Source organism: Temnothorax americanus, unplaced genomic scaffold (genome assembly GCF_048541705.1).
Source record: "Temnothorax americanus isolate GAGA-0224 unplaced genomic scaffold, ASM4854170v1 Scaffold31, whole genome shotgun sequence".
Classification (NCBI taxonomy): Eukaryota; Metazoa; Arthropoda; class Insecta; order Hymenoptera; family Formicidae; genus Temnothorax; species Temnothorax americanus.
In genome coordinates, this window is record NW_027509453.1 from 1,803,993 (window position 1) to 1,824,514 (window position 20,522).

Below are 20,522 nucleotides of genomic sequence, written 5' to 3' on the forward strand. Positions count from 1 at the left end.
GGGATGAGAGAAAGGGAAAACAAGAGGCGGAGAAGGAGAGACGGAAAGATCATTCTTCGCTTTCTCCGGACGAACGGTTATCGAATTACGCCAAGAATCGCCGATAATAATTTGATTTCACACCGTAAGCGCGAGAGAACGTCACCCCGTAAGAATGGTTGGTCTCTCCCGGACGCAAAAATACTGATAAATTATTATCATCCGAATTTCCTTACGACGGAACGAGTTCGAGATATTCTTTAAGATTCACGCGCGAAATAGAACTCCTGCATTAATCCCGAAGATTTTCGCAATATTATTCGACATCGTCGTTTATCTCGCTTTGTACGTAAGAATCCACTTTTATTCACTGTAACATCTAACATCGCGATTATCCAGGCTCATTTTACTTCGTAAATAAATTTACGTTCGCAAATATTTGAGCAAACTTTACACGAGGACCTTTTAAGGGGGAGCAATTACGAGAATAATTTGAGAATGATAAATATAACTTAGAAATATTACGTCTTCTCTGTAAGGTGTACAACTCTAGCTTGCGTTTTTCTACTTAATAATCGTCGTCGTTCTTCTTTCTCAAATGCACGGGAGTAATTTTCTCGAATTACGTCCGGATAATATTTTTGCGCCGTATACGTTATGCAAACACTTCGACCATGCCGCTACTTTTTCGACGTGTATATGCGAGAAGCTCCGGTGGTTTCTCGTCTCTCGGCTTGTTATTCCTGGTTTATGGGTTCTCACGTCGTATGGCGTGAGATGGTAGTTGTGGTGAGTTCGCACAGGATTCCGTTACTATTTATTTCATGGCGCACACCCTGGTCGCTTCGAGAATGAGAGTACTACGGCTACCGAAGCGACGCAAGTTACAAAATACATGACGTGTCAAGCGAAAGGATTTTTTGTTGTTGTTGGTTTAATGCGCTCCTCTATTTCATTTCAAAGCTTCTCTTTTCGCTGCGATATAAATTACATGCATATTTTGGAGGAACTACGTATAATTAATTTAATTACGTATATAAATGTCTTAAATTTATAGACACGATACACATGAAACCCTACTGAAAAACCTTCTATTATACTTTATTGATATAACATTTATATCCTTTCAGCCCTTTAAACTTAATTGGTGCGTTCTGTATAAAATATGCGAGACAAATTACGAACAATTTAAATGATTTCTAGAATTACTAAATTTATTACTCTGACGGGATTAATAGAGAGTTTCAAAATATCATCATGCACATAGTTTCCAGTATTATAAAATTGGTAGAGAGCGACAAAGCGACGATGTTAAAGAGCGCTAAAACCCAGCGGACTATTCATTTCATCCGTTGGGTAAAACCGTCTCGAGATAATTACGACTCGTTCGTTCCTTTCGTTCCGTATCCTCTTTTTCTCGGCGATGATACACGCACGGGGCCGCGCGCGGTCTCGAAAAATTAATTATATCTCGAAAGTTAAAATCGAGTTTGGGTGGAGGGGCGCGTTTGTTTTTGCTCGGCGTCGTTCCTCATCCCTCTCCCTCTCCCTCTCCCCTGCCGCCCCTTACTCGCGGAACGGCAGAAATTTTAAACGAAAGTTTACTAATGAAGGCGACTTTCCGCGCCCTCCTCCCCGCCGGTTTCCCGACAGGAGGAGGACGAGATGAAGGAGGAGCAGGAGGAGGAGAGGAGGCTACGAAGAGGAAAATCGCACGGCGCTTTTCCGCAGCCGTTTTCCGCGCTTCATCATCAACGCACGGTCCGAGACTTTTTCAGAGTTTCGTCTCCTTTTTTTTTTAATCTCCTCAACTCGCGAGCGGTTACGGACGAACCGCGGCCGCGAAAAATAAGATACCATGGTCCCGACAAAAATTTTACCTTCCCATATGCCGCGATCGTAATTGCTTAAAAGAAGTTTCGCGAAATGTGTTGGTTTCCGCGGCCAGATTTTAAAACTATCCGCTTATTAAATACAGTATTAATATCATTATTTCGATTGCCGATTATTCTTTCATGTACACGCAAAGTCTTTATTTTTATAAATATTTGATTAATAAATTAATTAAAGATTTAAAAAATTGTAAGAAAGAAAATTACGCCTTCTCTTCACTCTTCTATTGTTCTAAAATAAATCTTAAAAATCCTTCCCGACTCTGCATAAAATATGTTTCCTTCTATTTTCTTCCTGAGAGGAGTCTAGTGCATAAATTAATAAGATAATACCTTTTTTTCAAACGTAATTAAATATAGATGCTTTAAATTAAAAATTATCTTTATATTTTCTTTGGTTTACGTATATTAACATATATCGTCCGAAAGGAAATGATTAAAAATCAAGTTAGTGAAGAAGCATATATTGTCATTCGTTCTATCGACGATCAAAAATCTCGGAGACTCTTTCTCCTTTCCATACCGCGTGTCCCGTTTTTCGGAGATCGATAAGGGAGTTCTTTGGAGCGTATAGAAAGGCCGGTGCCAAGGGACGAGGCATAATAGAAAGAGATCCCTCCATTTTGCCAGCCATCTTTCGCGCAGGACTGACTAAACCACCCCCGGACTACAAGTCTTTCTCTTCCGTCTCCCCCGACCGCCCACCGCCCGCCCGCCCCGTCCGCTCTACGCTATACTGCCGAAACAAACCACCCCCAGGTTTTCTCGCCGGGGTAAAAGCTGCGGAGAAAGGGCTACGATGAGAGTACTGGAGAAGAGGGTTCCTACCGAAAGTAAGGGCTTAAAAATTCCCCGTACTCCGCGCCCGCCTTCGCCCGTCCGTAGAAAGGGTGCTATTCCTGGCAACCCCCAAAAATCATTAAAACCATCCCTCGCCAAGGACTCCTCTCGACTGCGCGGAACCGTTGGACGGGTGCAAAGGCGGGGAGGGAGAGGCGAAAGGGAATGCCACCCTCCGGAACGATCCTCGAGGAAATTCTTTCAACGGGGAAGCAGCTGGCGTCAGCGAATTTTCGCGCCAGCCGCCGCGTTAGTTTCTTCAGGGATCGCATAATGACCCTTCGTCGTGTCTCACCCTTAATGCCTGTAATTGCATCTCTTTACGTTCGTATCGCATTCGAGGAATTCATTCCTCGTAAAACGCGAAACGGACAAGATTCAAGGAAACACGGCTGCAACGTGCCAATCGCGAAGTACGGTAACAGCGAGACCGTGTTATTCGCGCACGACAATTGCACGGGTGCTTCTTTCGCGGGGTTCGCGCCGACGCCACGCGAGTGTGGAACCGCCTCCCGAAGCAATTTAGCGTAATTTCAGTACTTTCGTAGCCCTTGTAGCGTAGGAAGATGGTGGAATGACCATGGCTGGCACGCGAAGGGGTTGCTTCCCGTCGTCGCGATGAATGCTACAAAGTTACCAACCTCCGCGCCGACGGTAGAAAATTGTCGAGCCGTTTCTATCGTGACTTATTTATGATGGGAGCGACGACACGTGGCATTTGCGACAGAGCGACGACAGAGGCGGAACCATCATCAGTGCGGGCAAGACAATCGTCTCGCCCGCGCCGCGCCGGTTCGGCGAGGTAGCCGAGCAAGGTGACCGGAAGGACACCGGAGAGGAAGTCGTGCTGAAAAATCCGGGAACTAGGTGAAAAAATCACGATTCATCGGAGAAAGCCAGATGTCGCGTCATGTGCACGCATGTACGCCCGCCGCCTTTCGCTCGCATACGTTCTAGGAGGAAAAAAAATCCCGCCACCCGGTACACCGTCGCCGCGTGGCCTCATTACGATGATGACCGGCGAGCAACCGGAAAGTCTCGCAAGTAATCGGACTGTAATTTGAACGATATTTATGACGACCATAAACTACGACAGATTGTAGGACGCTCGTTTTATCTTGCAAACATCATTCTAAGATTGTCTTTTGGTTCCGCTTGGTATAAAAATTCAAACTGTAGGGTTTATCTCTCTCATTATATTCCGATATATTACATTTATAGAAACCTTATCGATATTCTTCTCGAAGTAACAATTTTTTATAGAATCTAGACCCAAAGATCAGTGAAAGACGGTAAATTCTGTGTGCCAATTCTCTTTGGATACATTCTGTATTTAAGAAACGAGATTGATGAATGAAAAAAATCCACACCCCCTTCGTCGCGAAATCGAAGGATCTCCATTTTGTTCAAAGAAAGCGACTTCCATCAGCTGTTCGGGGAGTGCCGCAAGCGATTTTCCCGGCGAGCGATATAAATTCATCTAATCTAAATCGAGGTAGCTTCAATTTCAGATCTCCTTCCGGCCGTGCCCTCTCGCCGCACCCCCGCCTAACCGCGCGCGGCAATCCTTTGCCCCGGTGTAACCCACCTCCCTTATATTCCTCCCTCCTCCTTCTCATCCTCCCTCATCCACCCACCATCGCCTCGTCTCGCAAGTCCTGTTATTCCAGAATTCCTTAGTTGCCTAAGACGCCTTCGCCGACCGCAGAGTAAAGTATGGGGCCATACTTCACCCGCGGGGGCTACGTCTCTCCCGGTCGTCTCCCCCTGCCACCTCCTACCGCCCGGCGGCGTCTAATGAAACTTTGAAAAATCACCGGAATTAACCGAATTTGAATTACACCGAGCTTCTCGGGAACGGAGGAGCCCCGGGGAAAGTGAGAGAATCGCGCGAGGGTGCACGGATGGAGATCGAGGAGTCAGGAAGAAACTCCAAGAACCCTTTTTGTCTCTGTCGCGAGTTTCCACCAAACTTCGGCCTCATTCGCAGCTTCCTTCCGTCTCGAAGAACAAGCAACAGTTCGTACTAGACTCGCTCGGATAGCTTCAATATATCTTTATCAATAATAGCATTTTTTCCCGCAATTTTTCTCTACTAATTATGATATTAATTATCCTCTATACAAATTTTTCTAATCGTAAGAGTCAAGTCAGCAAAAGATTAAGTTAAATGTTTTTGTTTCATTCAAGCACCATCTTTATACAATTTCGCGGCAACATCCTCAACAATCTATGTTTCACGAGAGCACATATGTCACTTTCACGAAGTATAACCCTTCTGAGTCCGGGGAGAATCCAAAGAAGTCACACTTTTCGTGACACGACCGAGCGACCGATCGTCGCGAAAAGTCGTGAATAACTATGACCAGTGTCGTGTGTCTAATGGGAACTGACCGACTGGACCCCAAGTCGAAAAAGTGACCGCCGCTACGGTCCCTCCCCGTTCTCCCGTTCGTCCTCCACTCTTTGGGTCCAGTCGGCCGCACGGCTACCCTACGAGCGCGCAGCGCGAAAGAAAGGAAGGAAGGCCGAAGGAACGGATAAAGGTGGAAACTGGACAAACCAGTTTACCGTTTTCGAAATTAGGTTCCCCCGGCCAACGGGACCACGGCTGTCCGGTGTCCAGCATGTCCAGGGGTGCGCGTGCATGGGCCGACACACACCGGTCAGAAACGTTCGTGAATGCCCCGCTCGCAATGCCATTGCTAAACCATTCTGTGACACTGATTCTTTTCTATTGTTGGACCGAAATAAAGGACTGATGCCCCCCTCGTTCCCCCCTTGTCCCTTTGCCCGAATGCGCGAATGCGCAAGCATCGCGATCCAGTAAGTACGATAGAAATCGTTAAGTGCCATCTTCGAAGACATTCCGAATGTGATGCAGTTGGCACGTCGAAAAGGGTGCGTATATATATATATATATATATATATATATATATATATATATATATATATATATATATATATTAAAATAAACGTTAAATTCGAAATTTGTTCCGCTGGATCTTTCGCCGTTAAATTGAAATTGTCAGCGATCGCGCGTAAAACGTCAGTTATTAACTCGAAGTAGAGAAAATAATTTAATAGAGGAATTTCTGTTTTATACGAAACGAAATTATGATAGCCGTAATTCAGGAAAGTTTTATTTGATTAAATTCGTTCACACGGTAACTCAGTTAATTCAGATTTTTGGCCCGTCGTTTCTCTACCATCGGCATCGCCACGTTTTATCTAAGATCTTTCGTTTGCTCATTCAAACCGTATTTGAACAGAAACATTCATTTCATTTTGGTAAATAAAGGAAGAGAAATGCATTTCACAATCTTAACTTTAGAAATTATTTTCTTAAATAACTGTCTTTCTTAATCTAGTTCTAAAAAAAGACAATTAGACTCGCTGCATTAAGTCGGACATAAAGTCAACGAACGTATGTCTATATCGCTTTAAAATGAAACGCACCAAGATAGATCGTGCAATTCAGGCTGCGGTCCACTTGACGCTACAAATGCTTCGAAGCATTCATCTTCTCTTTTCTTTCAATGAAGAAAGAAGGAGAAGAAGAACGCTCCAAAGCATTTGTAGCGTCAAGTGGACCGCAGCCTCAATTGTAATGGACGTCGGGACAACCTCGCCAATCTCGATACCTCAAATCCGCGAGCGTGAGTTTCGCGCAGTTTTACGGTATGTGGCAGACAGGTGGAATGAAGCAGTGACGCCGGTGTAGTGTCAGCCGGATCTCGAAGAACGTCGCGCGACGCGCGAAGAAGGATTACGAAAGACGAAAGGAAGCGAGAGAGAGCGAGAGAGAGAGAGAGAGAGAGAGAGAGAGAGAGAGAGAGAGAGAGAGAGAGAGAGAGAGAGAGAGAGAGAGAGAGAGAGAGAGAGAGAGAGAGAGAAGATGAGGCGGTTGCGAAGGAAGAAGCGGCGCGTGTAGGTGGAAGGTGGCGGCGACAGCGGTAACGGAGGCGGTGGCGGTATCGCGGCAGCGGTGACGGTGGTGGCCGGAGGTGGCGGTGTGCGCCGTGCTGTCGGGCGAGGCAAAAAGGGGGCCGCAGCATCCAGGAGGAGAGCCCCGGGGCCGGGGCTCGTAAACACGGCGACAGAGTCTCTTGTTTTCTTATCTACGGGCGGCAACAATGGACCCCCAAGAAACAAAAGACGAAAGACGGGCTATTTATTTCGGTCCATTGTTCCCGCGGCGTAACGCCGTAGCGCGGCGTCGAGCTTGCGAGAGAGAGCCCGAGGCTGAGGACCGGTGCGCAGAGGCGGTCGGGAATAGGGCGCGCGCGGGGGTGGCGGGAGGTCTCGACGACGAGCTAGCTACCTCGAGAGATGGCTGCAGAGAACCGCACGCCATAAAGGCTAAACGCTATGAAACGCTCCGCGGGTCCTCTTCCACGGTGGAGACGTATACATTGCCTTTCGCCAGAGAGCCGAGGGTCTATCGTGCCTTCCGCGGCAGATAACGAGCTTGCGAGCTTTAATGCGATGGTGAGATACTTACAGCCGACACCGGTGAGTATCGCCGATACGTCGTAATTACATGACGCGCCGTTTAAAATTAATAAATTGCATTTATAGAAAATGTTGCTCGTCTTGAAAAATCCTGGATAGAACTTCGCGCGTCGCAAAGCTTTTATGTAAATCAGATTCACTTCACATGTGTGGATGTAACGAATCATCAAATATACGCGATTTCAGTATAGATTGAATGGTTGCGATATAAAAATTTTTATGTATAGAAATAAGTATATCACAGATATGCGTTTCTTTGTGAAACAACGTCTCTAATTGTTTGTAAAGTATGAACAAAGTTGAATAAGTTAGAGAATATAACTGTGTATATTCAGTACATATCTAATTTAATTACTTCCGAGAGAAGCGAATAGCATATATATGTATAGTAATGTAATATATTCACTACAATATATTACAATATATTTAAAACAAGACGTTCGCGAGACGTTTTATCGGGCTCGAACGATACGATCTACGATCTTCTTGGATGCGGATGGAGCCTAAATCTTGAACGTTGCGACAACATGCTCGGCGACGAATTAATTAAAATTTTCGCAGTCACGGCCGAGATGGCTGGGCGGCGAGGGACCAATTTTCCGGCAAGAAAATTCTGATTCTAATTTCATGCAAATGGCCGCCACTGCCGCTGCCGCTGGGGTACGGCAACACCACCATGCCGGTGGCGGTGGCGGTAGCAGCGGCACGAAGGGGGTTGCACGAAGGCACGGCGCGGTGGTGCACGAAGGGTTGCGTGACGAAGGTGGGGCGAGGGTGGCCCCCGGAGCCGGCGACTCGAGACTCCGCTCCAAGGATGGGTGGGCCAAGAGGGGGGGTAAGAAGAGCGACAAAACAATAGAACGAAATTTAAATTATGCTCCCCGCAAAATGGCGATCGTATGCAAAGCGATGCTTATCCGATGGGAGAGAAAGAGGGCGGACGCCAACTTCGCAGACGCCGCCAGACGCGAAGCCGTCGGCTTCTTCTTTGCCACCGGAATTGTTTGTTTCTCTTTTTTCTTCTTCCGCTGTCATTCGCGATCCCTTCATTGAATCTCGTTTCCCGGCGGTTGCGCCGCTTTTTTTACGCACCTTGCGCACCGTTTCGCCTTCTCCACCTGTCGGCCCACTTTTAGGACACTCATCATCCGCCTTCTTCCCTTTGTTCTCTCGATTTATCTCCACGTTGTATTTATTGCACGTTCCTCGTATACGGTCGCCGTAATTTGATATGATTAATTGTGCCACTCGCGACGTCATTTCACAAATGGCACACGCGCCACGACGAATAAGTCGTTATAATCGGCGTAATCGAGGTGTGCCCCCCTTTTTACGCGTTCCTCGAGTGAGAAGGAGGAAGCCGCGAGGACGATACTCTTGTCCCGGGTGGTTTTCTCTCGTCTTGCGAGAGGGTAGCGTCGGCAGGGTGGAAGGAAGGTAAGGGTGGAAACGGGCGGAAGACGGGGCGGCGGGAGGCGGGAGGATGGATTCATTTATCTTTCTCGTAGATCTAGCTTATATTTCACCGCCCCCCCCGAGGCAGATACTAAGACGAATGGTCTCTCGAGCAGATCTTACAAAACATCACCCCCCAACCACCTCGCCCTTCTCCGCCGCCTCTCGCCACCGCCTTCCGCTGCCGCCGCCGCCGCCGCCGCCGCCGCCCCGCGCGGTTTGCCATCGAATGCAAATGTAAAACACTGAAGAGGCGAGCTAACCTTCTCAACGTCTTGTCAGACGTGAAATCGCGCGCATTAGTTTCGGGCACGACGACAAAAAGCGGCGGGCATCGCGGCCGAGTATCAAGATTAATGGCGACGCGGAACATTAATCCGCCACGGCTGAAAATTCCGCCACGAGTATCAAAGTCGTAATCATAATACATACTCGCAAGTTTGACCTGTCATTTCATCGTTTTGAGACTTATTCGGCGATGAGCGCGGTCGCGATATAAAAATACGTAATCATGAGAAAAAAATAATTAATGGCTATAGGCTACGGAGAATTTAATTAAGCCCCATTGTCGAAACTATCGAGCGTGGAGAAATTTTATAAGGTTTTATATAGACTGGCACGACGTTCGAATTACTTGCGATCGAGTTTATTTCACTCGTTCGCCGCTCTCGAATAAAAGCCATTAATTACCGAACTTCCCGTTCTCATATATATATTACCCATAAAATCAACCGCTCGTATTATGCACAGTGGATATCCGGCTGAATATTTATCCATATAAGTTTCGATTTAGTTATACGATAAGCCCGATTAATTACAACAGGTGGAACAGGATGTGGCTCGAAAAATCAGAGGTTGAAAGTTTTGATGTCATTGATACGATCAAATATATTTTATCGTATCGATCGACAGTCATCGCACTTTTCCCGGGTTATAAAAATCATTTTCCCGTATACAGTATCAAATATTCAATCGGCAAAATTGAATTGTTTTTAAAAACTGCTAAAAATGTTAAAATCATTTCGGTCGTGTATATACGTAGCAATGGAAAACGTGACAGAGGATTCATGAAGCGCATTTACGTCCTCGCAAATCGTGCCGCGGAATTGAGAAGTAGCGGGTAACCGGGAGGGGAGTTAAGAATGACCCAGACTGGGGTGGCCAGGAAGTGACCACCTGGACACGCGTTCGGTCGACTGGTCAAACGGGTTTCGCGAATAAAAATTCTCCGGAAAAATTGCAGCCGTACGCGCGCGCATTTGAAAAACCGGTTCCCATAATGCCGAAACCGGGGGTTCGCTGACCGTTGGTCTATCCTGAAGGGTTGCCCACGGCGAGGGTTACGTAAGAAAGGGTCAGGTCACGATAAATAATCGCGAGCTACCGGCCAAGAACCGAAGGCTTTCCCACGAAACGTCTTTGCCGAGCTTCTTCGGTTGATTCGAAGATATAGATACAATAACCGCAATTACGTTACGGCATATACTTGGGAATATTAATTAATTTCTACTACTAAAACGAAACGCTACTCCCTCTTTTTCTCCCTCTCTGCAAATATATCTGTAAAGGATTATTCTTAGAAACTTGCCCTTAAAATTAAGCACACCTATCTATATACGCGAGTCACGATAAAGAGACGGGGCAGCGGGGCGAGATGATGGGTCTAGCTGGTTCAAATTGGTAACTCTAGAAGATCAAGATGAAAAACGAGCCGAACGCCCCTTAGCCCGCCCTCACCGTGGTCCTTCACTCCCCACTCTCGGCGTCCTTGCCGGTTAGTACCTCGACAGAGCTGTGCGCGGCCTGAAACACCACCGCCACCCTCTTTGAAACAGCCCTCGCGAGGCTACGCTCCTGTTTTAATATTAATGGAAAGGCTGATGGGAAACCTGAAAGGAAGGAAATTGAAGGAAAATAAAAGAAACGGCGTCCCGACGCGCGCCACCCGCGCGCTGAAAGCTTAGGCATCGCACGTGCATTGGAAATTCTTTCGGCTATCCTTTTACACCGGCCAAGATCGTCGTGCGGATTGCGGAATAATGTCGTCGCCTCGCACCATGAGCCTGTCGAATATTTTGGCGTTCTCTCAGCTTGACAGGAGAAACGAAAACGTGAAGAAAAGTTTTTTCACGTAGCGAGACTTTTATTCGCGATCGAACGAAAGAACGCGATGAGACGTTTTCGCTGAGAGATTATACCTATCATAATTATTAATCGCGCAAATTACCGATCGATTTAAAATAATTATGATACATAATCGTGAAATAATCACGAGATTATAATAAAGTAATACTATAACGTCTCTTAAAGATATATAGTAAAAGAAGAAGAATAGAAACGAATAATGCACGTTTTAGACGAAAACGATATTGACGAAGTGCGAAGTTGACTGATTACGAGAAACAACCTGACACACGGATGAGCGATGATTTTATGTTCCACTCTGTCATTCGCGTTACATGTTTTCGTTTCATTTGGCCGGGAGAAGTGTCGACGGTGTTTTCTCGGGCGGGACGAGAGTGTTTTCGCCAATTCGGTGCAGTATGTGTTCGTCGGGTATATACTCGTCATACGCGAATGAGAGCGAGCCCGCGCTATTGAAGAGGCCGTTGTGATACGGCAAGGGATATGCTATATAGAGGTTGTCACGGCAACCGGATGTGATTGATAACGGAGTATATAATTAATTTTAAACGCACCGAACTAGACGATGTTCGATCTAAAGAAATGATCGGGCTTTCTCTTCGAGTCGAATCAAACTCGATTCGCAAATATTATTTCATTGGAGATAACAAGTGCGGAAAAAGAATGCTTATCACACATATATATATATTCGTAATATATCTTAAAAATATAAAATTTATTTTATGATACGACGTTACTCATGGTTCATTGAACTATGACTCGAGAAATCTGCTGAAAATTATTGCTCTAGTTTAAGGCCATAATGCAATGACCTGAAAAATAACAATAATTATTAATCTTTAGATATATCTTAATTGTCGTAAGAATATAACGAAAGACCTCCATTTTTCTCTCGATTTTTATTCGTTCAAGTTAAATAAACGATTAAAACGGGTTCATATCGGCAATCAAGTGATGGAGCTAATTCGTTCGAAAAAAAAAAAGAAATAAAGGATATTGTCCTAGAGATGAAAACAGTCATTTCGATACACTTTTCGGTCGGCCGTTGCGGCGGCCACGGCAGGATTACCGTCAACAAAGGACTTCGCGTCGCCGGTACGGCGTCCGGCGTAACTTGTACCGTGGTCGCTAAGGGGAGACAGGAGAGCGCGGGCCACGCCGTATCATATACGAGGTTTCATGCGGACATACAGAACACACGGAAGGCGGAAAGACCCGCGGCTCGTCTCCAGGAGCGGCTTTCGTCCTTTTATCTCGAACTGCGGGGCCGCTCTCTCGCGCCGGGCAAGCCGGGCGTCTTGGAGCGGGCGTCTCCTGGACGACGCCTCGGATCAATACCGACGCCCAGCGTCTCATTGGCCCCTTCTCTTAGGTGCCGTGGAAAATCGCCCCGGAGATGACGGCCAGGAAGAGGCAAGAGGGCGACGGAGGAGGAGCGGGTGGGCCGAGAGGGTGAGATACAGCCGAGCGGACCTTCCTTCCTTCCTTCCTCCATCCTTCCACAGCCTCCGGCCATTCTTTGCAGCCCCTTTCGGCCTTCGTTTTCTCATTTCGGTTGTTCGTTACTCCGTCTCGACGTTGTCGTGCGACTTCTTTTCGCTGACGACGACGTCGTATCTCGATGCGACTTGACTTAATTTTATTACATTGCATTATTACGCATATAATGCTTGTACTTGCAATTAATAAACTTATATAAAATTATAATTTTTTTCTTCATTTTTACCTCCTACGATTTATTTACGATAAATAATTCCCAAAATATATGTATATCTATTAAACCTATTTATTTATATTGCAGCTAGCATTCACTATATCATTATTATTACACATTTTAAAAATATTAATCGGGTGTGTATTTTTTTGACACATTTTTCAACAATTTATAAAAAACATCTCTGAATAAGTTAAATAACTAAAATACTTTATATGTCGCAGAGAGAGAATTCAAAAAGTTTGTCAAAAATTTGATTTCACGATATTGTTCCTCCAATCTTTCATTTTTCTCAACGTTTATATACTCACTGCGATTACGAATACGAATGTTCGCGTTGCGGCAAAAACAAATTTCCAATATAATAGAGAATTTATTTCACGCTCCACTCCGCCACGAAGTCCGGTCATTTGTTACCATCCTTTCCATCCTACCTTCTCATTCTACCTACCCATCTTCCTATCCACGAGCCTGTCTCAGAAACATCTACAATAGCGACAAACGCGCGCGCTTCGATCATGGGCGAGGAAAATGGCTCGATACGCCGGGATATAAATTCCGTGTTATAAAGGACGCAGTCGGCACTGCGTCTGAAACATTCATATTATAATTGAAAGATTTCTCGTCCTCGAAGTGCATTAAGTCACCTTTTTGTTCGAGTTTCATGCCTCAAGCACGCCTCGACATTTTATTTGTATCAATTATACATTGTCGTTTCATTTTCTTCAAAGTATAATTGCTTTGTGTGTGGATCAACTGCGTAAGCTTCATGAGGTAACGAATTATATAAGTCGTATCTGATTAAACTCTCTAGCTATTTTTGATTGCGGCTGCGAGTTTCAAAGATAACCTTTTATAAAGAATAATCAAGCGGTATATAAATTCTTCTATTTTTATGATTAATCACTATTAATCAAAATCTTTTAAAAGTAATATACTATCATTGACTACGTATTAACGTATACCTAACAATTTTTTAACCGACCTTTTGTTTTTTTTTAATAATTTGCCCAATTTCAGTAAACTGCTTAAAATGAAAATCAGAAACGAAACGTTTCAAAAAGACGCGACGAAAACCTGTCATATGTTTCGTCCCGACAAGATAAATTTGACTGCATTTATTTTTCACAAGGTCGAGGAGTGACGTTCGACGAGAACTTCCGCGTTATACACGAATAGCCGCACGAACTGACCGCCTGTCCACATCCCGAGGCATCAGGTCACTTCGGAAAGCCGAGTCGTCGTTTTCGCAAACTTTCGCAGCCGTCAGGAGGACCGTCCCGATGAAAGGATCAGGGCGGAGGTGTGCGCGCGTGCCGAAGTGATTTTTTGCGTCCTGGACCCTCTTTTTTTTTTTTGTCGACCAACCATCTTCCCACGCTGCCTCTCAATTCTCTCTCTAGCTGCCTTTTCGTCTCCTCCCTCTTTATCCCTCGCCTAAACCTTCGCAGCTAACCTTTTTTTCCTCCTCGACCCTTTCCCGTCTCTCTCGCTCTTCCTCTTTGAACCTGTCTCCCTCTCTATCTTCCCTTGTCGTTCCGTATCTACGCACGGAAGGTACGGCACGCGGCACGAGACACATTATTAGCTTAATAACTCCGGGGGACCTTTTTTAATCCCGCCACCGCTTCAAGAGAAGCTGCCTCCGCGGAAGACTTTAATTAAAAAATAAACAACCGAGCCGGCCGGTAAACGTGCAAGAGATTTAGAGAGCCCTCCGGGGAGGGAGACGGGTCCTGGGACATTTGCATTTCGATTTTCGGTCGAGTTTCTCGACCCGGATACATGCCACGGAAGCCTGTCACTCTCAACTCACTCGGGACCTGTCGAGAATTATTCTAAACAACGACTAGAAGCGGGAGATTTTTTTCAGTCGCAAAGTTTATACAATTCAATTGAGAGAAAAAAAGGAATTGAATCGTTCGCCATACCACCATTTCACTCCGAATAAAAATTGTCCCCGTGACCAACGTTAATGGCATGGCTATCCGATAAAAAATAGTAGGGGTATATAAATAAAAAATTTATAATACCGGTGCACGTATTTGCGTATTCTGTAGATAAGCGTCGACGACGCGGGCAAAAATCTCTACCGTTTAACTTTTCAACACGCGCAAATAATTAAACGGCTAACGAGATTTCATGGACGGAGGCGTGTGCGGTTTGCGTGCGCCCGTCTGCCGTCGATCGCGATGTATTCGCCAAACATTTGCGACGCGCGGTTTGCCTTTTATTCCGCGAGATCGACGTTCCCGATTATCCGAGCATATAATTATCATTTAACAGATCGGTCGGCAAAGTGCGCGCCCTTTTTCATGCTAACACCACAAACAAATCAGAGTTAACTAAAAAATAAATATTTTAAGTCATTAATCGGTTGTGCACTACCGTCACGCTTAATTCACTTGCCGCACGTAATAAATAAATATATGTCAACGTTGTTGAATCAAATGGTATAACGTTTGTCGAAGTACTGAAAAGAAACGCGGAAACGTAATTGTGTGTTCCATTAACTGGATTTATCAGACGTTTAATGCGGAAATATTGTAAAATTTTAAAAATAATATTTTCATATAAGTGACAACTTTTATCGTGTTAAGTAAACATAATCTATGTGTTGTTATCTGCAAGATAGCAACGACGCTCTGTGAAAACACATTTGACATTTCTTGCAATTTATTCCCTGACGAACTCTTTCCGTCAAGCTGATTAGCGCTTATAAAAAAGTTGATCCAAAAACAAAAACGAAATAAGACATTCGCTTATTTTACATTTATAAGATACTTAATAAATAATGTATTGTAACATTTTTTGCTCGCAATACTATTTATCACGTTTTCAATAGGTTCCATCGAAATGTCGTAGACTTTACCTGCAGATTACGGACGATCGACCAATCGTGGCTTAGCTAGTGAGGACCGGTAAGGTGTCCGGCCGCTTATTTTTCCTCAAGGGGTGAGATCACGGGGTAGGGATAAGTTGTGGGGGTGGGAAGGTGTATGGGATGGCCAGCCTAGGGCGAAAGAGGGGAAAAGACGGGAAAGTGGGGTAAAATAGGCCGCCAGGTGGGGGCGAGGAGGACGACACTTAGATGGTAAATTGTGGAGAAGGGGCGAAACGAGCGACAGAGGGCGAGGGGGACCCAGAACCGCGGGGGGTGGGCGTCCTGATATAGGCGTCCGAGCGACAGAGTCTACACTTCGTTAACCCATTGCAATATACGTTATTTAATTTGCAGAGTACACGGCGGCGAGACTCTGCCTCGGGTAATTTTGAATTTTCAGCGAACGAAGTGGACGTTAAGACAGCGACGCGACTGCCTTTGTGTTGACGTACTTACGGATCAAACAGGAATCTTTCGAATCTTCGCGAAACGTAGCTCGGAGCCAAGAGCAAGGAGATAGGCAACTATTGATTAAACGTCGTAATTAGCAAAACGATATCCGATTATTTATTACATAATTACGTCAAGTCTTATTATCTCTCCCATTATCCCGATAAAGACGTCGCGCTACTTCCAGCTTGGAGGAAATTTGTGCACTTTGCCAGGAGTGCACCTTGTTCCGAGGGTTAACGCAACCCGCCCTTAAAAAAAAAACTAGTCTCCCTTCGAAACCGCGACACCCCTAGGCCGGTTTTTTGCCAGGTGCATGAAAATCGATAGCCAAAAAAAAACAACCTGCCAGGGAAAAACTATTGCTACCCCTTTTTTCCCTTTTTTAACTGACCCCTAATCATGACACCCTTAAGTAGCTTTTTTCTAGGATACCTTTTTTACGAACCGTTTTGTCGGGGGTCGTCGTGTGTGGCGGTAATGGGGATGCAACGGCATCGAAACACGAGATAAAAAGTGCCCTCGGTGCTGTGGGGTGGTGGTGATGACAGGTTCGTATTTATATTTATATGCTCCCCCCCCCCTGCGTGATACCAGACGATGATGATTTATCTGCGCGAGCGCACACGCTCTACTGCAATGTTAGGTAAATATGAGATCTCGCCGTTTGCCTGATGACTGATGATAGTAAAAACTCGTTCGCAGCGCAAATCCCGTTGTATTGTTGTGCCAAATCTGTACGCTGTACCCGACGCACCGATGAAGGCTTCGCGCGGGAATGTCACACAAAATTCTGCGATATTATAATGAGACATTGTCCATTCACTGACAATATTCTCGTTTTGCAAATCTATGGTAAGAATATAACTTTTTTGTTGTTGCGTTTAAACTGTTAATATAGCCATTTATCTAATTTTGGCCACGAGTTAACTGGAGCTCGTTACACGAAATACACGCGATAAACAAATTAAACAATTAATTTTTTTTACGGAGTAGCGCACTGATAATACTATAAGCTAACGTAATAAGTTAAATTCTAATTTAAACAATCGTAATGAGAACAGCCGGGAAGCGAACCACTTGGGATTATAGTCGGATTCGAATTCACAATGTGTCAGCTGTTGGTAGCAAAAGCGCTATCGGTCACCATGGTGCCTGTAAAACGACGTCGATAATGCGGACTAGCTCTGGTTCGTGTCCGAGCTGAGGTCGTTCGATCTCTGCTCCCAACCCACCCACGTTCACCTCTCACGGCCTCTCGAGCCTCTCTTGCACGCGAAATCCTTTACACGCGACCCGCCACTCGATAATCCTCCAAGCCACGCATCGAGCAATGAATTCAGCTCCGCGTGCAAGAACGGTTTTCTTTTTTCCTCTTCGAGGGGGTAGGGGAAAGGGAAATATACTCAGCATCGCGTCATGATCCCAAATAGTTTGAAATACCTCGAATAATCGAAACAGTAACGAGCATCGCACAGAACAAAGGTCTATAGAATGTGGGGGTCAATTACGTGACAACAGCTAAATTATCGGAACGCTCTCTCGTTATGTTTGACGGTGTTAAATCGTCAAACGGACACGCAAGTCTGACGAGGGAGCAGTCGAAAAACGAACGAGTCGCCGGTTTTGAAGGATCCCCTCTGCAGCGAGGCTGCACTTTTTAACTTCACGTGCAAGAGGTATGGTCAGTTCGACGAGTTATTTTCATCAAGGTCGACGTTCTCTCTCTCTTTCTCGCGCTTTTTCTTCTGTCTTGCTTCCTTCTCTCCCCCCTCGACTTATATTCTCTCTTTCTCTGCCTTTGGATGGTGCAGTCTGGTCATCCCTCTCCCCGGAGTTCTTTTAGATGCAAGGTCCACACGCGAACGAGACTCCGCGAAACGGCGGGAAGGGGGCCCACTTCTTTTCGTTTATGATCTTTTCGTCGTTCTGAAAATCCGGCTGCGTCTGGCTTGCAACTTGCGTCAGAAGTGAATGATGATTCGCACTCGGTAGAAGAGAAACAAAAATATAAAACATCGATATAGATACGATTCTGATCGTTGAATTTTTAAATAGTTCAGCGCTTTATGTTCATTATTTTTTTAAAAACTATAAATTGGGTTCTTAACTAAAATTTTTTTATTAAGCGGTATCCATAATTAATGTAGAGAATCTAAGCCGATTTTTAGTACTTTTTGAATTTAAAAAAAAAACCCAAATTTGAGAAAGTTATAGCTTTCTAAAGTTTCTTTGATGACGGCAACTTCAAAAGATTTCGCAACAACATTATGACGTCACGCACATTTTCGTGTACTATATTTTCTTCAATTTTGAAGATATTGCAAAAATTCAAAAAGTTTACAAAGAAAGTATATATGCCATGATCTATCAAAATATACTGTTAGGTAAAAGTCGGTTAAAGACCGAATTTCACGTTGTACCAGTGACAGAAGTATAAATTTTATTAGCAGATCCTATCGTATATTATATGAATTAAAGACGTTTCCGTCTTTTTAAAAGAAAACGAAATAACGCCTCGCTTTTTTTACCTGACTATACATATATCCACTTCCTGCTATACCGAGAGTGTTATTTTATGCGTTCGACTTATCGGGAGCTACTTTTTATTAAAAAGCAGATGTGCACGATGCGCGTCTCACTTTCGTCCCAAGAAAGTTGTCAGCGCTCAACGTAAAGTCCACCATTAAGATAAGTGGCGCTCGTTCGAACGGACAAGTCATCGCTTCGGGTATACTCGGTCGCGCACAAAGTCGCCTTTCATTTCATTTTTTAATTCGCGAAGGTGTTTCGTCGCCCGCGTTATGGTCCGGGAGTGTATTAAACGCGTAACGCATCGCGCAGCCCAGATCGTATCTTCGATCTGATCGCAATATCGATATCATTACCGTCACCATGGCCGCATATTTCGCCTCGTCGCGGCGCGGGAAGATACGCTTCCACGATAGCGCGATGTCATTATCGTGGGATCTTCGGGGCCGCCATCGCATTGTAATCCGTAATAAAGCTATCCCATGCTCTTTATACCACGTCGTACGCGGGTATCTCCCGGTATCGCACGCGTTTGCGCTTTCTCAGGCCCGCGAAAGAGAGAGAGATTGAGAGACAGACAGAGAGAGAGAGAGAGAGAGAGAGAGAGAGAGAGAGAGAGAGAGAGAGAGAGAGAGAGAGAGAGGATTCATTCGTCCGCTCGCCTTCCCCACACCGCTTCTTTTTTCCCTCTTTGTTTTCCTAGACACATCCTACTCCCTAGGTCCAGAGGCCGTCTCCAACCGGTACTCGCCATAGGAGCCCGCCATCGCCGCATATTGGCAAAGTCAGTCCCGCCAATTTTAGATGCTTTGCCTCCTTTTTTTCCTATTGCCTCTCCTCGACCGCGCGGCCACCGCCGCCTCCTCCTACTTCTTCTTCTTCTTCTTCTTCTTCTTCTTCTTCTTCTTCTTCTTCTTCTTCTTCTTCTTCTTATTCTTCTTCCTCTTCTGCTTTCCTCCTCCCTTCCCCACGTCCTACCTTATCCTCTTCATCGGCCACCGCCTGCGTAGAACTGCCATTTTATTTTCGCGAGAGTACGCGCGCTATTTTTAGTCGTTCTAGAAAACCCGCCTCTCCTTTTTCCGGGTCTTGGCAGCGGCCGGCCGAGAGTCGATCGCGACGCAACTTATTCTTACGCTTAACGCGGCCGCGAAAAATATATCGGGGCGAACACTCGTCACTGCCAAGATGGCGATCAGGCGCCGCTATAGCCACTCGACAAACTTTTTACGCGTGCGACATCGCGATTCCCCGACTGAGAAAATGCCAAGATCCGTCGCCAAACGATTGTTCTCTTGAAATTCTATACTAAAATAATATTTGATTTATTTTTTTCTCTCTCGTGAATATTGCTATTTGCGCAGGACGAGTTACACCTCATTATCTCTATGTAAATTGATTTCAGATATTACGACATTCGCGACTGGTTCGCATAATCTTCGACATTATCGCCGATTTTCAGCTGCAGTTCTTTCCAAATCGGATTAATTATGTCTCCCGAGAAAGTCGCCGTTGACCTTTTCGTATCTTAATAGTCTTAATCGATACAGGAAAAGTAGCGTATAAAAGGTATACACAGCGCCGCACAATAATAGCAATGATCTCAACTAATAAAATTTTGTTAAAATTATTATTCGTCGGTGTCTGGACGGAGATATAAAATTCACCGTACAGCGAGTTGGAAATAGTCGCCAGTCATCGCTTGAAATACGATTTAATCGTATGCAAGTGCGCGACGGTTAGATAAAAACCGCCCGCTAGGATCGGACATTGTTTGTAACAATATATTTCGACAGATCCAGCGAAATATTTTCATTGCCGACTAATTCGGTCGCGGCACGCTGGTTCTGCGTCGCGTGTAAACTCGATTATTTACGCTTCGGCGACGTACAATTTTAAGTTCATGCAACAATAAACACGTAAGGGAATATTGGAGTATTTTTATCCATTAAATCTCTGCGTTAGATTAGCGATATACCTGTGCCCCGAACATTCGATGCGAAACGAAACAACTTTATATATAGCGATTCTATATAATTTGAGGATATTGAGACAGAATTAGAATTTTAATGCGACAATCGAACGCATTACATCGAATAAATGCTGCTAACTTAAT

The 20,522-nt window shown here is 45.0% G+C and overlaps 1 long non-coding RNA gene across 11 annotated transcripts in view; it reads right to left on the bottom strand.

Moving 5' to 3' along the window:
* The window catches only part of LOC143901042 (uncharacterized), a 258,202-nt gene that overhangs the window by 104,194 nt on the left and 133,486 nt on the right, over positions 1–20,522 (bottom strand). The window lies entirely within an intron of this gene.